Genomic DNA, 21,881 nt, shown 5'->3' on the forward strand with positions numbered 1-21,881 from the left:
ATTTTTGATGTGGGCATTATCGGGATATCTTTATATACAGTGCTGTTTTCATTTATTGGACCAGAGTAAGTGCAATATGATCTGCTATTTTATCTATACCATGGGTAGTATGTTTATTTCTTATATATTTGGCTTGGATTCTTAAACTGCTGCTTCAATTTGTGGGCCAAATTCATCTGGCAAGCCTCCTTTGTGCACTGTGTGGGGTAACACACTTTCATGAGTGGATTTGCCATCGTTGTTGTGAATTTATAAGTCCATATTATTATTTTAGTAATAATTAATATATTAATTATATATTAATATTATAACTAATAATTATATTTAGTTATAAGTATAACTAAAGGCACAATTTTTTTTTTTTTTGGAGTGAGTGGAGAGGGATTAGAATGCTTGTCAGTTTTTATGTCTGTCTGTGCCCCCATTAGGCACATTCCCCTTCTCTATTTGTCCCCAGACAAGTAATAGAGGAGAAATCTTCCAATGGGACCTGCGGGCCGCCAAGGGATTCCCTTAATTTGCAGGGATTTCCTCTCGTTTCCTGTTTGTCTATAGGCCAGAAAGTGAAGGGAAATCTCCCCAATGGGACACAGATGGGGGAAAAAAATTGAAAAGGATTATATTTCTTCCTTTTTTTATCCAAAATGGAAAAAAAAAGTTTTTTCTTATAGTTCTAATTTAAGAAGGTTCTAGCTGACCCTCTCCGTATCCAGTTGGAGTTAGCACAATTTTTAAATGAACTTTAGCACATGTTGTTTTGTTTACTCATTGATTTAATTGATATATGCATGTATTATACTTTGAGAAGTTCATATCTGAGATTTCACTTGGAATTCAAATTTCTTTATATGAATTTTCAGCATTATTTCAGCATTATATTCAGCACCTTATTAATATTATTATTATTATTATTATTATTATTATTATTATTATATTTATTATTATATTTATTATTATTATTATTATTTATTATTTATTATTATTATACAGGATTTTTTATAGCGCCAACAGTGAATGAACTTTCAGCACATGTTGTTATGTTCACTCATTGATTTAATTGATATATGTATGTAATACAATTGAGATGGTAATATCTGGGATTGCACCTGGAATTGGAATTTCTTTATAGGAATTTCAGCATGGTGTTATAATTATTATTATTATAATACAGGATTTTCTATAGCGCCAACAGTGTGCGCAGCGCTTTACAATATTTATTTTGATTTGTTAAATATTTTTTGTTATTGGCTGAACTGAATGGACTTTCTGTTTGTCTATAGGACAGGAAGTAAAGGTAAATCTCCCCAATGGGACACAGATGGGGAAAAAAAAATTGAAAGGGGTTATAATTCTTCTGGGGAAAAAAAGTTTTGCCGATAGTTCTACTTTAAGAAATCTGGAGCTGACCCTCTCTGTATCCACTTGCAGTTAGGACTTTTTTTTTTTTTTTTTTTGAACTTTCAGCACATGTTGTTTTTTTCACTCATTGATTTAATTGATATATGCATGTATTATACTTTGAGAATGTAATATCTGAGATTTCACTTGGAATTCAAATTTCTTTATATGATTTTCAGCACATTATTAATATTATTATTATTTTTTTAATATTATTATTTTTATTATTATATAGGATTTTTTATAGTGCCAACAATGAATGAACTTTCAGCACATGTTGTTTTGTTCAATTGTTTAATTGATTTCTGTATGTATTATAATTGAGATGGTAATAACTGGGATTACACCTGGAATTGGAATTTCTTTATATGTTATAATTATTATTATTATAATACAGGATTTTCTATAGCACCAACAGTTTGCGCAGCGCTTTACAATATTCATTTTGTTTAATATTATTGTTATTGGTTGAACTGATTGGACTTCCTGATTGTCTATAGGACAGGAAGTGAGGGTAAATCTCCCCAATGGGACACAAATGGCAAAAAAAAAAAAAAAATCTGAAAAGGGTTATAATTCTTCCTTATTTTCTGCAAAATGGAAAAAAAAGTTTTGCCTATAGTTCTACTTTAAGAAGATAGGAGCTGACCTTCTCTGTATCCAGTTGGAGTTGTGACTTTTTTTTTTAATTAACTTTAGCACATGTTGTTTTGTTCACTCATTGATTTATTTGATATATGTATGTAATATAATTGAGAAGGTAATATCTGGGATTACACCTGAAATTGGAATTTCTTTATGAGCCAGTTCATACCATAGAAACGCAGTCTGGATGCGTTTTGAATGCTTTTTTGCATGTGCGTTTTTAATGCAGTCTGGTGCATTTTTGATGCGTTCCGGAGCGTATTTTGATGTGGTCTGGTGCATTTTTTCTTTTTTCTTCACCTTAAATAAGGACTCGTGTGTTCCAGTGCATTTTTGGTGCGTTAAAGTCCATTCCGGTGCGTTTTTGATGCGTTTTTCCGTGTTCCAGTACAGTTCAGTGCAGAAAAAAATGCAGCATGTTCGACTTTTTTTTTCTGGAACTGGAGCACACTGGAACTAACCGCACTGGTGTGAACTATGCCTATGAAAACCATATAACCTACTTTCCATGCGTGTTTGATGCAGAATAAAAAACGCATTGGAACGCATGTGGTGTGAACTGGCCCTAAATGAATTTCAGCAAAAGTTATTCTAAAGATAAAATCAATAAACCAATGCACTACCAATAATTAACACGAGGGTAGTATGTCTGAATAATAATTGTGAATAGCAATAGCAGCCAATTTTTGTAGTGTCCCCACACACAATAAAACTGATAAAAATAATCTAATCAGCAATTCTGTGCAGAATCCCAAAACTTCATGTGACCAATAGAGCAAAAGTATAAAAATCCATCAATATGAAGTGATGTCATGACTATGAAGTTTTGGAATTCTGCACAGAAGTCACTATTATTGTTGCAATTCCGATTTTTTAGATTTTTGCCCTATTGATCACATGAAGTTTTACACATATTTAATATTTCTTTTCATTTTTATTGCACTACCCCAGTGTGGGTTTATATTATTTATTTAGGCATGTTTTGAACTTTAATATTGTCTGCACATTTCTAGATTTTGGCACTTTATATACATTTTTATGCTCATTTTACTGTCTTTTGCTTTAGCGCTGATTATATTCTTTTTATCAGCAAAAGCTATTATTATTTGTATTATTATATAGGATTTATATAGCACCAACAGTGCTTTACAATATTTATTTTGTTTTGTTTAATATTATTGTTATTGGTTGAACTAGATGAACTTGTGTATTTTTTCAATCAGACTAACTATGTATAGAAATGTAGTTAACCGCTTGCCGACCGCCGCAAGTAGATTTACTGCGGCGGTCAGCCCCTGCCAGGCAGAGTGACGTTAATTAACGTCACTAGCCTGGGAGGGTCTGGGGAGCGAGCGCGCGCCCGCGGAGGCGCGCTCCCGCGCGGTCACGGACCCCCCCGCGCGTGTGACTGGCGGACCCGATGTTCGCCGGTCACTCGGCGATCGGCGGGGGAGAGGGAGAAAGTCAGGCGGCTTGTGTAAACAAGCCACCTGTCATTCTCCTCGGTGTAAAGACACTGATCACACGGATCTACTATGTAGATCCGTTGATCAGTGTCCTTACAGCTCAAGCCACAGCCAATCACAGTAGAAAGCACGCCCCTAGGGACACACACAGCCCCTCCCTCCCAAATAAAGTTAACCCCTTCACTACCAGTGTATTTTTACAGTAACAGTGCATATGTATAGCACTGATTACTGTAGAAATGTCACTGGTAACCCCAAAAGTGTCAAAAATGTCAGTCAAGGGTCCGATCTGTCCGCCGCAATGTCGCAGTACCGCAAAAAAAATCGCAGATCGCCGCCATTACGCGTTAAAAAAAAAAACAACAAAAATGACAAAAATCTTTCCCTTTGTTAGTAAACGCGATAACTTTTGCGCAAACCAATAAAAATATGCTTTTTGCAATTTTTTTTACCAAACATAGGTAGGATAAACAAATTGGCCGAAAATGTTAAAAAATTTAGATTTTTACATTTTTTTTGGGGAATTTCATATAAAAATATGTGAAAAATATTGCTATTTTTGCAAAATTTACGCTCTTTTTTGGTTTATAGCGCAAAAAGTAAAAATCGCACAGGTGATCAAATACCACCAAAAGAAAGCTGTTTGTGGGAAAAAAAGGATGTCAAATTTGTTTAGGTACAGCGTCGCACGACTGCGCAATTGTCCGTTAAATTCACGCAGTGCCGAATCGCAAAATACCCCCTGGTCTTTTAGCAGGAAAATCCTCCGGGGCTTAAGTGGTTAATATAGGTAATATATTTTAAGAAGATAATATCTGGGAATGCATTCTTTTGGCTGCTTTTGAATGCTCATTTTTATGCTCAAAAGCTCCTCTCCTGAAAGCGACTTTGGTGATTTTTTTTTTATCTGCTTCTAAACTCCTGTAAACGCCATTAGTGTGTATGGACACATAGGCTATCATAGAGGGGCGTTTAGAGGCAGAGAAAAAAAATCCCCAAACGCATGACAAAATGCACATAATAAATGCATGCTCGCCGTGTATTCATGCATACATAGCTACACGGATTGCCAGGATTGCGGTGTTAGGCTTCATGTACACGGAACGTATGAAAACCTCTCCTGTACGCTGCAACTTGACAGCTAGTAACCGACAGTTAAAAACGTCCGTTGTGCTGCGCCTACATGCCACGTTTGCGTTTAGAAGCATTGTTACATTGTAAAATGGTCAGAAATGTATCCCCAATAAAAACACCTTTAAATGGTAGGTTCATTGGATCCCGTATAAAAAAAAAAAAATAAAAAATTGACCCTACTGTGTATGTATGTATGTGAGTTAGGGACCTTAGATTGTAAGCTCCTTGTGGGCAGGGACTGATGTGAATGTACAATGTACTGTATATGTAAAGCGCTGCGCAAATTGACAGCGCTATATACGTACCTGAAATAAAAAAAAAAAATAAATGAAACGCTTATAAACATGAGTTACCGCGTTTACACGTTGTTTCAAGCGTTTGGCGTTTCAAACTTCTGTCCTGAATGCATTTTTTTGCTTTCAAGAAAATACCTCTAAACGACTATAAAAAAAACGCATTGTACATGGACAGTAAGGCCTCATGCACACGGGGCGTTTCATAAAATGAGCTACAAAGCCAGTTCTGACACCAGGAAAAACGTGCTTTTGGGAGAGTTTTGTATTGGCATTAATGCACGTTTTATTCCCGGTTCACATCAGTGCAATGACAGACATCGCATGTGATTTGGAGCGCACTGCTCTGTAAATCACATGCGATGTCTGTGCAATGCAAATTCAGCCAGATTGTATGGATGAATTTGCATCACATTCGGACACAACTCACACAGGACCCTTTTTTGGGTTTGCAGCAGAATCGGATCGCATGGTGGTTTACACCTATGCGATCCGATTCATGTCCAAACTGACAAGTCGCACTGGGATATGCGAACTGATATGGGGGTGTTGTTAACTTTGTATTGACACTCCCAGCAATTTGCAAATGGCAGTGTGAACTGCCTGCGATTTGAATGCAATGCGCTGGATTCGCAGGGTTCCCGCATCGCATATGTGTGAACCTGCACTTAGCCACATTTAGCAGTGTTAGTGTTTAGCAGCCTTTCTCTGCCCTCTTCTATTTTCCAACCTCAAATCCAACTACTACAGCTTAAAACGTCTGACGTGGCCTAACGCTGTATGCAGCCTTTAGCAGCGCCAGGCGTTTTTTCAGCCTAACGTTGCTGCTCCAGAACGCACTGGTCCTGCTTTTTTTTTTTTTACAGCTTGAAAATGCCTATGTCACTTACAGCTCCTAAAGGCCTGTGTGTGCATGCAGCCATAGAATAACTAGGAGGGGTGTTTTTTAAGCTGCAAAAAAAAACAAAAAAACGCCTGATGTAAAAACGCCCTGTGTGCATGAGGCCATAAGATTACATAGAAAAGAGTTCAGGGGCTGCTGAAAAAAAACACCCCACTGCTCCTAGACGTCCCCTTATCAGCAGCAGTGTACATGAGGCCTAAAAGGGAACTTATCTGGAATGGTTTAAATAAATGCATGTCCTAGGACTCCAAAAAAAAAAAAAAGAAAAATGCGATTTTTAAAGCGTAAATATGCTGGCTGCATACGTGGAAGAAAATATTTATCAAACACTGAGGGCCACACACAAACACACTACTTGTGATCAGGCTGGACATGTATATACAATCCTGGGGGAGATTCAGAGTGCATTAAAGCAAGCTTTGTATTTACTGCAACCTCATCCTTTAAATAAAGGGGATTAAGAAAAGCTAATATTTAATTAAAAATAGAATGTTGTCAGTGTCTCTTAGCTGGGATTAGGGTTTGGATGGGGAGCCAGTCCTGTTAAGTCTTGCAGATGGAGGGTTGAGGTCAGGTGTAACTATCTCTTGTGTTTGTACAAGGTGGTGAGGATGGCTTGGAGGGCGCCTGGGGATCACTCTGTACAAACACACAGGTTATGTCTTCATGGAAGGCAAAGAGCTGCCACCTTTGTGCTGCCCTGAGAACCGTTGACAGTTTTCTTTTCTCTTCCTCCTGTGTTTGACCTCACCTTCTTGTCCAACACATACAGAAAAAAAAAAAAGGATTGTACGGTAGCCAGTTTAAGCTGGCCATACGCTTTAACCGCTTGCCGACTGCCCCACGCAGATATACTGCGGCAGGGCGGCTTGGCTGCACAAAATCACATAGATCTACGTGACTTTGTGAACGTGGTCTCGGCGGCATGCACGCGCCGCCGTCGCGCTCCCACTGTGTTTAGACACAGCGGGAGGCTGGCCGGCCTCCTGCGAACGTCAGAGAAACTGACAGAAGACCCACCTGCTTATGTAAACAAGGGGCCTAGTAGAGGCACGGGCGTCCGCAAAGGGGGGGGGCAAGAGGGATCAAGTGCCCCCCCAGAAATCACAACTTCCCCTTTAACCACTTGCCAACTGACCGCCGCCTTTTTCTTGCGGCAGGGCGACTCGGCTGCCTACAGTCACGTAGTACTATGTGACTGGAGTGCATGTGGTTTCTGCGGCGCACGCGCGCCGCCGGAGCCGCGTTCCCGCTGTGTCTGAACAGCGATTGCCACTGCCTTGCCACAATCTTCCGGGAAGCCAAGAGAAGACCCACCTGCTTATGTAAACAAAGCAGGCGGATCTTCTCTCAGACAGGCAGGGACAGATGAGCAATTTCAGCTAAGCTAAAACCCCCGATCTCTCTGTGCCTGTCACAGAACCCCCCCCCCCCCCTACAGTAAGTAAGCACAGTTAGGCATACATTAACCCCTTTGATCACCCCCAGTGTTAACCTCTTCCCTGCCAGTGTCATTTATACAGTAACAGTGCATATTATTTAGCACTGATTTACTGTATTAAAGAGGTTGTAAACTCGTTTTTTTTTTCTTTTTTACACCCTGCAAGAGAAAGACATAATGAGCTAGTATGCATCGCATACTAGCTCATTATGCAATACTTACCTTAGAACGAGCCCCCGCCGTGCCGCTCACTCACCTCTATGACGGGCGACATCTCCAGTCGCCCGTCTTCCGGGATCGCGGCATCCGGCCATCTGATTGGCCGGAGCCGCGGTGACGTCACTCCCGCGCACGCGCGCGGGAGCCGACAGTCACGGCACGGGACTCTGAAGGAACGGCACGATCGGCCGGTCCTTCAGAGCGCATGCGCCAGTGACGTCACTGGCTGCATTAAAGGTAAATATCTCCTAAACGGTACATGTTTAGGAGATATTTACAGTACCTATAGGTAAGTCTTATCATAGGCTTACCTATAGGTACAAGTTGTGGAGGAGGGTTTACTGCCTCTTTAATGTCACTGGTCCCCAAAAAGTGTAAAAAATGTCAGTTAGGGGTCCGATCTGTCCGCCACATTGTCGCAGTCCCACTAAAAATCGCTGATCGCCGCCATTACTAATAAAAACAAAAAAAAAGTCCAAAAATCTATCCCGTAGTTTGTAAACGCTATAACTTTTGTGCAAACCAATAAAAAACGCTTTTTGGGATTTTTTTTACCAAAAATATGTAGCAGAATACAAATTGGCCTAAACTGATTAAAAATGTTGATTTTTTAATTTATTCTTATTGGGAATGGGAATAACAGAAAGTAGTGTTTTTTTCAAAATTGTTGCTATTTTTTTGTTTATCGCATACTAGTTCATTATGAAATACTTACCTTAGAACGAAGCCCCAACATGGACCCCCGGACACCGCTGTGGGAGCTGACATGATCCCTCGGCATCTCTTCCGGGTTCGGCGGCTCCGGCGCTGTGAGAGGCCGGAGCCGCAATGACGTCACTCCCGCGCATGCATGCGAGAGTCATTTTCCGGAACTTCCCGGCAAGGAACTCTGAAGGTCCGCCGGACCTTCAGAGCGCATGCACCACTCGCTTCAGCGGCTGCATGCAGTGAAAATATCTCCTAAACAGTGCAGGTTTAGGAGGTATTAATTGTACCTACAGGTAAGCCTTATTATAGGCTTACCTGTAGTTAAAAGTCACAAAAAGCAATATACTACCGCTTTAAGGGAGATTGTACAAGTCCAGGTTGTATAATGTATGGTCAACTTTACGCAGACTGAGGAGGGATGGGGATGTTGCAGACAGTCCCTTGTATTAGTGGATGGTAGATCTAAAGCAGATTGTACAACCAGATTGTATAGTGTATGGCCAGCTTTGGAATTACCAAAACTGTGTGATATGAGGACAACCCTAAACAAGCTATTCAATTAGCACCAAATCAGGCAGCCCCTTGTACTACACAGTTGATGGTAGATCAAATCTCCATTCACACCTGAGTGTAGAGATTTACGGGATTTTTTTTTTTTAAGTGTTTTACAAGCATTTTTAAATCGTTTTAGAAGTGTATTATTTTGGAAAAGAAGTATATTACAAGCTTTTTTTCAGCTTCAGGGGTTTTTGTTTAGCCAAAAGAAAGCACAAGGGGGAGAAGAGGGAGAGGAAATTAGCGGTGGAGAGCTGCTATTTAAACAGAAAACGCTTGTAAAACGCAAAAAAAGTCAGGCGTTTCGATTGAAGTCTATGGGTCCAAAAACGCTTATAATCTGCCAAAAAAGAAGCTTGTGTACTTTTTTGAGAGACAGTTGTTTTGCTTCAGGCGACAGAACGCTCAGATGTGAGCAGGGGGCCATTGAAATAAATGGGATTTGGCTTGCTGAACGTTTTGGAGCTACCAGCTTTAGGCCCCTTTCACATTTGTACGACTTGTCCTGTGACTGCAAAGTCGCATGGCAGGTCATACTCCATGATGTCAAATGAGTAGCTTTCATATCGCAGCAACTTCGAAGTAGTCCCTGCACTACTTTGGTCCGACTTTGATGCTTTTGAGGTCACAGGCATGGATTCAAGTCCCATCAAAATCACGGCAAAAAATGGCGGCAAAATCACGCCAACTTTTAGGTCGCACAAGCGTAAAGGGGCCTTAGGTTCCATTCACACTTGGGTGACTTTGGAGTGCAACCTTGATGCAACTTTGACGCATGTTTGGGTGGGGGCAACCTGGATGTGATTTGTTGTCTCTCTGGAATGTCAGACGCACAGTTGCATGTAAAACATTTAGGTACAACTTTCAGTCTCGGTTCACACTTGTGCGATGCGGGAAGGCTGCGAATTTGCAGCCTGTTACCGCATCGCACCCGCACATCTGGCAGTTCACACTGCCATACGCGATACGCAGGAGATGTCAATTAAATGTTAACGACACCCCCAGTTTGATCGCATATCGCAGTGTGATCTGACAGTTCGCACAGAATCGGATCGCACAAGTGCGAACCACTGTGCGATCCGATCCTGATGCGGCTGAAGAAAAGGGTCATGTGCGAGTTTGGTGCGAATACAGTGCGAATTTCAGCCATACAAAGTGTATGGCTGAATTTGCATCTGCACATCCGATCGCATGTAATGAAGGAGCAGTATGCTCCGAACTACATGCGATCGCCGCACTCGCAATAATGTGAACCGGCCCTTATGCAACTTTTGAGGGTTAATATTGAAGTCTATGGCCCTCAAGTTGCATGAAAGTCGGACCAAAGTAGTGCATGAAGTTGCTGCAACTTTAAGTCACACACATATATTATTATTATTATACAGGATTTATATAGCGCCAACAGTTTGCGCAGCGCTTTACAATGTGAGGGAAGACGATACAGTTATAATATAATTCAATACAGGAGGAATTGGAGGGCCTTGCTCGGTAGAGCTTACAGCCTATGAATGGTTATCATTGAAAAACATGGGGTACGACTTTTCATGTGACTTTGATGTCCAAAATTGCATGACATGTCACACACGTGTGGGGCAGTGTCAAGCAGAAAATCGCTCAGGTGTAAACGGGGGCTTACGGAGATGGTACAATCAGATTGTATAGTGTATGGCCAGCTTTATGCCTCGTACACACTTTCAGATAATCAGACGACTTATCGTTGGCATTTTGTTGCAAGATAATATCGAATATCGAATTCAACAGTGTGTACTAAACGTTTGATTTTTTTTTCGTACGATTCTGAAAAAGCTTCCTTGTTGCGTAACTACATATCAGATAGTGCAAAACAATGGCAGCCAGGCTTTTTCCGGGTTATTTTCATGTTTCTGATCATGCGTGGTCTTTGTCTATCGATTTTTAGCGAACGCACACTGTACCGATTTAACAATTGCCATTCGCTAGGCTATTGTACAACAAAAGTTGTCATGTTTGTTCCTTCGGATTTTGTTGGAGGACATGTCGTGATCGGCTGTCAAAAGCTGTGTACTAATGATCAGATTATCCTGCGATCAATTCTAAAGCGATTTTTTCCGTACGATGATCTGATCGTGTGTAGGAGGCATTATGCTCCACATTCCAAGAGGAGGGCAGGACCGGGCTCATTGGTGGCTTTGATTAAAGAAATCCCGGTATTTAGCAGTAAATCGCCGTGCGCCCCAGACTGGGATCTGATCACTGGCGCTGGTTTCCTGAAGAAACTGGAGAAGTGGAGGAGATTGGAGTTGTTGTGTACAAAGCTCTCCTCTCCTCTCCTCTCCTCTCCTCTCCACCTCCTTATAATCAGGAAAAGATGACCTTGATGAATTTAACCCTTGGTCCGCTGGCTGTCCGGAAAGTACACGAGATGAAAGCACTTCCAGGTGGAGAGCCTGCCAATCTGATTTCCCCAGAAAAAACAATCAGGTAAAATAGATACAGGTGTAAGATTTCACCGCGGGGTCACGCTCAGGTTTATGTCCAATCACTTTCCATTTCCTTCCCCTTGGATTAACTGATTTCCATGTTATCCCTGCAGTCTAAATTCCACAGCAGGCAAAAGGCTCAGCCCCCACCCCACCCCAACCAATGCTACCAGCTACAACTGACAATAATACAACCACAACAACAACAACAATAATAATATTAATCGCATCAACATTCATGATGACATCATTATCAGAGCTAAATGGTTTGATAGATTTGGAAAAGATATTTAGTGGAAGCGATTTATCAGACGTTAATCTGCCAACCTGGGGCTAGGCATCTCATTTGATCAATGGAGGAAATGAAAGACAGATGGAACCCTCTTATCTATATACAGCAGAACTTTTCTTCTGCGCTCTTACCTCAGCCGTTTCATCAGGCTCAACTCAGCTACAAATCTGTTTAGGTTCCAGCAAATTGTCGGATTACATTCACATCGATTGGATTGTCAGGGGTATATCGCCGACAGGGGCATGTGGTATGGTGCCCAGGATTACTGGTGGCACCTATCCTGGTCAATGTAAGTGGATTCTGGGATCGCTAAATACCTTATTCATTCATTTGTACTTTTTGTGTATAATTAGATTGTAAGCTCTAAGGAACAGGGCCCTCTGATCCCTCCTGTATTGAATTGTATTGTAATTGTACTGTCTGCCCTCATCTTGTAAAGTGCTGCACATAGGGTTGCCACTTCACCCCTTTAAACCAGGACACATATGAATTAGGCCCCTTTCACACTTGCCGCTCCGTCGGCAGACTCCGTTTTTCTCAGCGGGGGATCGATCCGACGATCCCCCGCTGAGCAGGCGGATGGCAGCTGTGTCTCCACACTGTGTGCGGAGACAGAGCTGTCAGGTCCCGCTCTTCTCTATGGGGAAATCGGATGGGAACGGACCGTCTGTCCGTTCTCATCCGATCCGATTCGCCAAACGGATGGAAAATAGGGTTTCCATCCGTCCGGATTTGACGGATTGGATCGGATCGTATGTCAGCGGATCTGAATGGTCCACAAGTGTGAAAGGGCTTTACACAGGTTCTGAGGCTGATATAATGCACATAAGGCACTAAGTGAGTTTATTTACCACCTTACCAGGTTCCCGGCCGCCCGCTGCAGTTTTATTGTGGTAGGCTGGCTCTCCTGTGCAAACTGACGTAGCTCTACGTCGGTCAAACGCGTGCCGCCACCAACATGCTCCTGCCTCCGCTAGGATCCATGGGACTGGCAGCCGCAATTACCGCCTGCCCTCCGTGATCGCTCCCCGCTGAGAGAGAAGGACGGTTTGCTATTGTAAACACAGTTGACCGTTCTCTCTAAAATGATCACAGATTGCCTGTGATCCTTCTATATTGGATCACAGGTCTCTATGATCATTTCACAAGTCCCTCCCCCACAGTTAGAAAACACTCTCCTAGGCTCACACCTCTTTGTTCACCAGTGTTAGCCCTTCCCTGCCAGTGTCATTATTACAGTAACAGTGCATATTTTTAGCACTGATTACTGTAGTAATGTCACTTGTCCCTCAAAAGTGTCAAAAATGTCAGTTAGGTGTCCGATCTGTCCGCCGCAATGTCGCAGTCCCGCTAAAAATTGCAGATCGCTGCCATTACTAGTAAAAATAAATAAATAAATAAATAAATACAAATGACATAAATCTTCCCCCTAGTTTGTAGACGCAATAACTTTTGCGCAAACCAATCAAAATACAAAATACGCCTATTGCGATTTTTTTTTTTTTTTTTTACAAGTAATATGTAGCAGAATACAAATTTGTCTAAAAGGATAAAAAAAATAGATTTTTACATTTTTTTTTCTTTATTGGGAATGTTATATAGCAGAATGTGAAAATATATTGGTTTTTTTTTTGTTTTCAGAATTGTCGCTCTTTTTTTGTTTATAGCGCAAAAAATAAAAATCGTACAAGTGATCAATTACCCCCCAAGAAAGTTCTATTTGTGGGAAAAAAAGGACATCAATTTTATTTTGGTACAGCATCGCATGAACGCGCAATTTTCCGTTAAAGTAACGCAGTCCTGAATTGCAAAAAATGGCCTGGTCATTAAGGGGGACCAGAACTGGTTAAAGGCCCCATGTACACAGGATGTTTTTTTTCCTCCCCCGGACACCTATGCTCCAAGGCAATAAAAAAAGCAGCGTCAAAAATGCGCCTGAATCCGAGTTTTGCGTGTTTAGGCATGTCAAGCACTTGAGCCGTTTATTCATTCTATTGGCCCGAATATTAATTTATTCTGACCATTAAAATGAATGAATGCTTAAGCATGTGACACTGCTAGTTTACATGCTTCAAGCGTTTTTGTGACACTGGAACTCTCCTCTCCTGAATGCGCCGATCCTGGATTTTTTTCCGGCCTGTAAACACCTGTAAATGCCTATGTGTGCATGAATACACAGGCTAACAATGAGGGACATTTAGGCTCCTTACACACTTAGGCCTTTTTGGATCACGGCAATGTCAAAACGCACTACAATTGCAAAAAAGCAGGTCCAGACGCCATTTTTTCAATGGTACCTAAAACGCAGTGCGGTTTTGCCACGATTGTCATGTGATTTATCGCACGGCAATCACAGAAAATCGCTTGTTGCCCATAATAAGCCCTTGCTACCTGCAACAAGCTTCACATGATTTGGTTTGCTGTGACAGTCACAGCAAAACCGCATTGTGTTTTAGGTGCTATTGAAAATAATGGCACCTGGACCTGCGTTTTGCTATTGTAGTGCGTTTTGAGACAGTGGGCAGAATCGCAGCAATTCTACCATAATTCCAGAATGCCCAGGGGTGAATGGAGCCTAAAGGGCCATACACACTATAAGATTTTCTGAAGACTTTTTCCTTCAGATTTACCTTTTCTATGTAGTGCAAGGGCCTGCCAGATTGCATACAAATTGAAAGTGTTTAGGTTTGACCTCCTATTACATGGTTTTGGTAAGTCTAACGGGAAAAGTCTTCAGATAATCTGATAGTGTGTATGGCCCATTTGAGACAGAAAAAAAATAAAACGCAAAACGCCTTTAAAATAGGCATTTTTTTTAGCTGCAGTGTGCATGAGGTCTTAAAGTATTACTAAACCCAGGACCCGGCGTTCACTATATCTGGTCTCCCACAGGATACAGAACATAGAAATGCAATTATTTTAGTAACTATATACTGCTCAATATCTTTTCTCATCAGCAATTACAGCAGTTTCGTTACTTCTATTAGTGTCTGATTAAAGCTTGTAGGAGGAGTTTTCATTCTACTCTGACTGACCTTTGAGGCAGCAGGACCCCTGACCCTCTGTCTGGACAGTGCTGATTGGCCCTGTGCTGATCACATGCACTCTCCCAAGACAAAAAAAAACTCTCTAACAATATACACCAAACTGAGCATGTGCAGAGTGCCCCCAAGACTCGGTTCTATCAGCAGATGGATTGGGGACAGAAAAAGAAGGGGAGGATCAGAGAAGACAGGATCAAACAGCCTTTTTACACAGTGCAGAGGGTTAACCCCTTAGGTTCCACAGTGAGTATACCAAACATGCTTTACTATATATAGAGATTGATTTTACTGTTGTGGGTTTAGTAACACTTTAACCACTTAAGCCCCGGAAGATTTTACCCCCTTCCTGACCAGGGGGTATTTTGCGATTCGGCACTGCGTGACTTTAACGGACAATTGCGCGGTCGTGCGACGCTGTATCTAAACGAATTTGGCGTCCTTTTTTTCCCACAAACAGAGCTTTCTTTTGGTGGTATTTGATCACCTGTGCGATTTTTTGATCACGCGCTATAAACAAAAAAAGAGCGTATATTTTGCAAAAATAGCAATATTTTTCACATTTTTTTATATGAAATTCCCCCCAAAAAAATGTAAAAATCAAAATTTTTTAACATTTTTGGCCAATTTGTTTTATGCTACCTATGTTTGGTAAAAAAAATCGCAAAAAGCGTATTTTGATTGGTTTGCGCAAAAGTTATTGCGTTTACTAACAAAGGGAAAGATTTTTGTCATTTTTGTTGTTTTTTTTAACGCGTAATGGCGGCGATCTGCAATTTTTTTGCGGTACTGCGACATTGCGGCGGACAGATCGGACCCTTGACTGACATTTTTGCCACTTTTGGGGTTACCAGTAATCAGTGCTATACATATGCACTGTTACTGTAAAAATACACTGGTAGTGAAGGGGTTAACTTTTTTTGAAAGGGAGGGGCTATGTGTGTCCCTAGGGCTGTGCTTTCTACTGTGATTGGCTGTGGCTTCAGATGTATGAAGAGTGATCAACGGTTCTACATAGTAGAACCGTATGATCATCCTTCATACACAGGGGAGAATGACAGGCAGCTTGTTTACACAAGCCGCCTGACTTTCTCCCTCTCCCCCGCCGATCGCAGAGTGACCGGCGGACATCGGGTCCGCCGGTCACACGCGCGGGGAGGTCCGTGACCACGCGGGAGCGCGCCTCCGGCGGCGCGCGCTCGCTCCCTAGACCCTCACAAGCTTGTGATGTAGCCCTACGTCACTTTGCCTGTGAGGGGCTGACCGCCGACGTAGATAGTCATGCGGCGCACGGCAAGTGGTTACATGTCGGTGTGTATGTCCTAAAAGATATTGAAACCCAAGAAGAAAAATGAAATATATTGTAGTGTCCCAGTCCTTAGAGGTGGTGGCTGCATTAATTTTCTTCAGCCTAAGAATATTTTTGTAAGTACAGAAAAAAAATCCTGGTAACCAGGACAGAAATCCAGTATCCTTGCAATTTCCTATGCACTGAATTGAAATCTCCAACAAATTTTCCAGCTAGCTTCTGTGAACTACAAAACACCTCAACCCTAAGTAACAGAGATGAGAAGAGAACGGGGTTGTTCTCTAGTCTTGTGCTGCGGTGACAACACTGCTCCTCCATTAACACAGCGGTGAATGAGAATAGCCCCCTAGGGATAGGAAGTATGTTACTGGCAGGATCACCATGGGAAAAAAAAAAGACTAAAAAAGAAAACCAATGATTTACTAGGCCTAGTAGGCTGAAATATATGATTTTTTTGTTTTTGTTTTTTGGTGCAGACACATTTTAGTTATCTGCTATTTTCCAGGGCAGAAATACAGCCTTGTCTAGACACGATGAATGGAGCTCACACACAGGTTCTCCCAGTGCTCACCTCTTGTTTCTCCTCATTTTAGGTTGTCCCTGGCTGCCCCCTCTGACATGGGAGAAGAGCAGGAGAAAAGGACAAGGAGGAAGCTGCAATTTCCTGGCCCCGGTCAGTGAAGTCTATAGCCCCTGGCCAGAGGGAGAAGCTTCCTGCAGCTGGACAGACAGGTGCACACCACTCAATGGCTTCTATTAGCCAGTCTCGGACCACTGACTGCAGATAAAGTCTCTACTTCTTCTTCTAATACAATTCATAATAGAGGACAGCTGTCTATCAGACAATGGTGCTGGTAAGGGACCAGCCTTACAAACACTACTACCTTTGTATGCCTGTCTTTGTCTCCTGCCTTTGATGCAGCCCATGTATTAAGCATAGATTGCCCACCTTTGTATGATAACACTGCAAGGCTGGCAATTTTCACAGGAGGAGCTGCATAGCACCAGCTGAGGCTTGTAGTTTCATAGCACCATCTAGCGCTTGTAGTTCCATAGCACCATCTAGCGCTTGTAGTTCCATAGCACCATCTAGCGCTTGTAGTTCCATAGCACCATCTATCGCTTGTAGTTCCATAGCATCATCAAGCGCTTGTAGTTCCATAGCACCATCTAGCGCTTGTAGTTTCATAGCACCATCTAGCGCTTGTAGTTTCATAGCACCATCTAGCGCTTGTAGTTCCATAGCACCATCTAGCGCTTGTAGTTCCATAGCACCATCTAGCGCTTGTAGTTCCATAGCACCATCTAGCGCTTGAAGTTCCATAGCACCATCTAGCGCTTGTAATTCCGTAGCACCATCTAGCGCTTGTAGTTCCATAGCACCATCTAGCGCTTGAAGTTCCATAGCACCATCTAGCGCTTGTAATTCCATAGCACCATCTAGCGCTTGTAATTCCATAGCACCATCTAGCGCTTGTAGTTCCATAGCACCATCTAGCGCTTGTAGTTCCATAGCACCATCTAGCGCTTGTAGTTCCATAGCATCATCTAGCGCTTGTAGTTCCATAGCATCATCAAGCGCTTGTAGTTCCATAGCACCATCTAGCGCTTGTAGTTCCATAGCACCATCTAGCGCTTGTAGTTCCATAGCACCATCTAGCGCTTGTAATTCCATAGCATCATCAAGCGCTTGAAGTTCCATAGCACCATCTAGCGCTTGTAATTCCATAGCACCATCTAGCGCTTGAAGTTCCATAGCACCATCTAGCGCTTGTAATTCCATAGCACCATCTAGCGCTTGTAGTTCCATAGCATCATCAAGCGCTTGTAGTTCCATAGCACCATCTAGCGCTTGTAGTTTCATAGCACCATCTAGCGCTTGTAATTCCATAGCACCATCTAGCGCTTGTAATTCCATAGCACCATCTAGCGCTTGTAGTTCCATAGCACCATCTAGCGCTTGTAGTTCCATAGCACCATCTAGCGCTTGTAGTTCCATAGCACCATCTTGCGCTTGTAGTTTCATAGCACCATCTAGCGCTTGTAGTTCCATAGCACCATCTAGCGCTTGTAATTCCATAGCATCATCAAGCGCTTGAAGTTCCATAGCACCATCTAGCGCTTGTAGTTCCATAGCACCATCTAGCGCTTGAAGTTCCATAGCACCATCTAGCGCTTGTAGTTCCATAGCACCATCTAGCGCTTGAAGTTCCATAGCACCATCTAGCGCTTGTAGTTCCATAGCACCATCTAGCGCTTGAAGTTCCATAGCACCATCTAGCGCTTGTAATTCCATAGCACCATCTAGCGCTTGAAGTTCCATAGCACCATCTAGCGCTTGTAATTCCATAGCACCATCTAGCGCTTGTAGTTTCATAGCACCATCTAGCGCTTGTAGTTCCATAGCACCATCTAGCGCTTGTAGTTCCATAGCACCATCTAGCGCTTGTAGTTCCATAGCACCATCTAGCGCTTGAAGTTCCATAGCACCATCTAGCGCTTGTAATTCCATAGCACCATCTAGCGCTTGTAGTTCCATAGCACCATCTAGCGCTTGAAGTTCCATAGCACCATCTAGCGCTTGTAATTCCATAGCACCATCTAGCGCTTGTAATTCCATAGCACCATCTAGCGCTTGTAGTTCCATAGCACCATCTAGCGCTTGTAGTTCCATAGCACCATCTAGCGCTTGTAGTTCCATAGCATCATCTAGCGCTTGTAGTTCCATAGCATCATCAAGCGCTTGTAGTTCCATAGCACCATCTAGCGCTTGTAGTTCCATAGCACCATCTAGCGCTTGTAGTTCCATAGCACCATCTAGCGCTTGTAATTCCATAGCATCATCAAGCGCTTGAAGTTCCATAGCACCATCTAGCGCTTGTAATTCCATAGCACCATCTAGCGCTTGAAGTTCCATAGCACCATCTAGCGCTTGTAATTCCATAGCACCATCTAGCGCTTGTAGTTCCATAGCATCATCAAGCGCTTGTAGTTCCATAGCACCATCTAGCGCTTGTAGTTTCATAGCACCATCTAGCGCTTGTAATTCCATAGCACCATCTAGCGCTTGTAGTTCCATAGCACCATCTAGCGCTTGTAGTTCCATAGCATCATCAAGCGCTTGTAGTTCCATAGCACCATCTAGCGCTTGTAGTTCCATAGCACCATCTAGCGCTTGTAATTCCATAGCACCATCTAGCGCTTGTAGTTCCATAGCACCATCTAGCGCTTGTAGTTCCATAGCACCATCTAGCGCTTGTAGTTCCATAGCACCATCTTGCGCTTGTAGTTTCATAGCACCATCTAGCGCTTGTAGTTTCATAGCACCATCTAGCGCTTGTAGTTCCATAGCACCATCTAGCGCTTGTAATTCCATAGCATCATCAAGCGCTTGAAGTTCCATAGCACCATCTAGCGCTTGTAATTCCATAGCATCATCAAGCGCTTGAAGTTCCATAGCACCATCTAGCGCTTGTAGTTCCATAGCACCATCTAGCGCTTGAAGTTCCATAGCACCATCTAGCGCTTGTAGTTCCATAGCACCATCTAGCGCTTGAAGTTCCATAGCACCATCTAGCGCTTGTAGTTCCATAGCACCATCTAGCGCTTGAAGTTCCATAGCACCATCTAGCGCTTGTAATTCCATAGCACCATCTAGCGCTTGAAGTTCCATAGCACCATCTAGCGCTTGTAATTCCATAGCACCATCTAGCGCTTGTAGTTTCATAGCACCATCTAGCGCTTGTAGTTCCATAGCACCATCTAGCGCTTGTAGTTCCATAGCACCATCTAGCGCTTCTAGTTCCATAGCACCATCTAGCGCTTGAAGTTCCATAGCACCATCTAGCGCTTGTAATTCCATAGCACCATCTAGCGCTTGTAGTTCCATAGCACCATCTAGCGCTTGAAGTTCCATAGCACCATCTAGCGCTTGTAATTCCATAGCACCATCTAGCGCTTGTAATTCCATAGCACCATCTAGCGCTTGTAATTCCATAGCACCATCTAGCGCTTGAAGTTCCATAGCACCATCTAGCGCTTGTAGTTCCATAGCACCATCTAGCGCTTGAAGTTCCATAGCACCATCTAGCGCTTGTAATTCCATAGCACCATCTAGCGCTTGAAGTTCCATAGCACCATCTAGCGCTTGTGGTTCCATAGCACCAGCTGAGGCTTGTAGTTCCATAGCACCATCTAGCGCTTTAAGTTCCATAGCACCAGCTAAGGCTTGTAGTTCCACAGTCCCAGCTGTTGTTAAAGAATTACAAGCCCCAGCTTGAGCTTTGGTGTTGTCGAACTACAAGTCCCAGCTGATGTAATAGTACTATAAGTCCCAGCTGGTGTTGTAAAACTACAAGCCCCAGCTGATGTTGTAGAAATACCAGCCCCAGCTGATGGTGTCGTAGAACTTCAAGTCCCAGCTGATGTGATAGTACTACAAGTGCCAACCAGTGTTGTAGAACTACAAGGCCCAGCTAATGTGATAGAACTACAAACCCCAGCTTATGTTCTAGAACCACACAGGCAGCACAGTGGCTAAATGGTTAGCTCTCCCCTTACAGCTCTAGGGTTGTTGGTTTGAATCCCAACAATGACACGACCTGCCTGGAGTTTGTATGTTCTCCCTGTGCTTGTGTGGGTTTCCTCCAGATACTCTGGTTTCTTCCCACACTCCAAAGACATGCTGGTAGTTTAATTTGCCTTTTGTCTAAATTGGTCCTAATATATGAATGTGAGTTAGGAACACTTTTTTATGAGAGTATAACATCAAGTCAATTAAACTCCTGGGATATTGGTCTGGTCAGTTACTGTAAGTAGCAGAGGGGGTTGTTAATCAGTTTAAGCTGCTTGGTGTTCATTTAATTAACGGGTGCACTAGATGGGCAACAATGAGACAACCTCCAAAACAGGAATGGTTTTACAGGTTTGTTTCCCTACTCCTCTTTTCTGACTGTTTGTCACTAGTTTTGCATTTGGCTAGGGTCAGTGTCACTACTGGTAGCATGAGGCGATACCTGGACCCTATAGAGGTTGCACAGGCAGTCCAAGTCCTCTAGGATGGCACATTAATACAATATGTGCCATTGCCAGAAGGTTTGCTGTGTCTCCCAGCACAATCTCAAGAGCATGGAAGAAATTCCAGGAGACAGACAGTTACTCTAGGAGAACTGGACAGGGCCATAGAAAGTCCTTAACCCATCAGCAGGACCAGTATCTGGTCCTTTGTGCAAGAAGGAACAGGATGAGCACCACCAGAGCCCTACAAAATGACCTCCAGCAGGTGTGAAGGTCTCTGACCAAACAATCAGAAACAGACTTCATGAGGGTGGCCTGAGGGCCCGACATCCTCTAGTGGACCCTGTGCTCACTGCCCGGAACCGTGGAGCTTGATTGGCATTTGCCATTGAACACCAGAATTGGCAGGTCCACCACTGGCTCCCTGTACTTTTTAGATGAGCGCAGGTTCACCCTGAGCACATGTGATAGACATGAAAAGGTCTGAAAAGCCATAGAGAATGTTATGCTGCCTGTAATATGGTTTGGTGGTGGGTCAGTGATGGTCTGGGAAGGCATATCCATGGGGGGACACACAGACCTCTACAGGCTAGAAAATGGAACCCTGACAGCCATTAGGTATTGGGATGAACTCCTTGGACCCATTGTCAGACCCTACCCTTGTGCAGTGGGTCCTGGGTTCCTCCTGGTACATGACAATGCCCAGCCTCATGTGGCGAGAGTATGCAGCCAGTTCCTGGAGGATGAAGGAATTGATGCCATTGAATGGCCCCCACACTTGTCTGAACTAAATCCAATAGAACACCTCTGGGAAATTATGTTTCAGTCTGTCCGACGCCGCCAGGTTGCACCTCAGTCTGTTTAGGAGCTCAGTGATGCCCTGGTCCAGATCTGTGAGGAAATACCCCAGGACACCATCCGTTGTCTCACTAGAAGCATGCCCAGATGTTGTCAGGCATGCATACAAGCACACGGGGGCCATACAAACTACGGAGTACCAA

General features: G+C 43.0%; 1 long non-coding RNA gene across 1 annotated transcript in view; it reads left to right on the forward strand.

Annotated features, from left to right (window-relative positions):
- Positions 1 to 21,881, forward strand: part of LOC309546184 — a 71,322-nt gene that overhangs the window by 21,439 nt on the left and 28,002 nt on the right. The window contains exon 2 of the long non-coding RNA XR_014224924.1: positions 16,458 to 16,718. This is a non-coding gene — a long non-coding RNA (uncharacterized lncRNA). The remainder of the gene's footprint in view (positions 1 to 16,457; positions 16,719 to 21,881) is intronic.

Source organism: Pelophylax lessonae (assembly GCF_965119305.1).
Source record: "Pelophylax lessonae genome assembly, chromosome: 2".
Classification (NCBI taxonomy): Eukaryota; Metazoa; Chordata; class Amphibia; order Anura; family Ranidae; genus Pelophylax; species Pelophylax lessonae.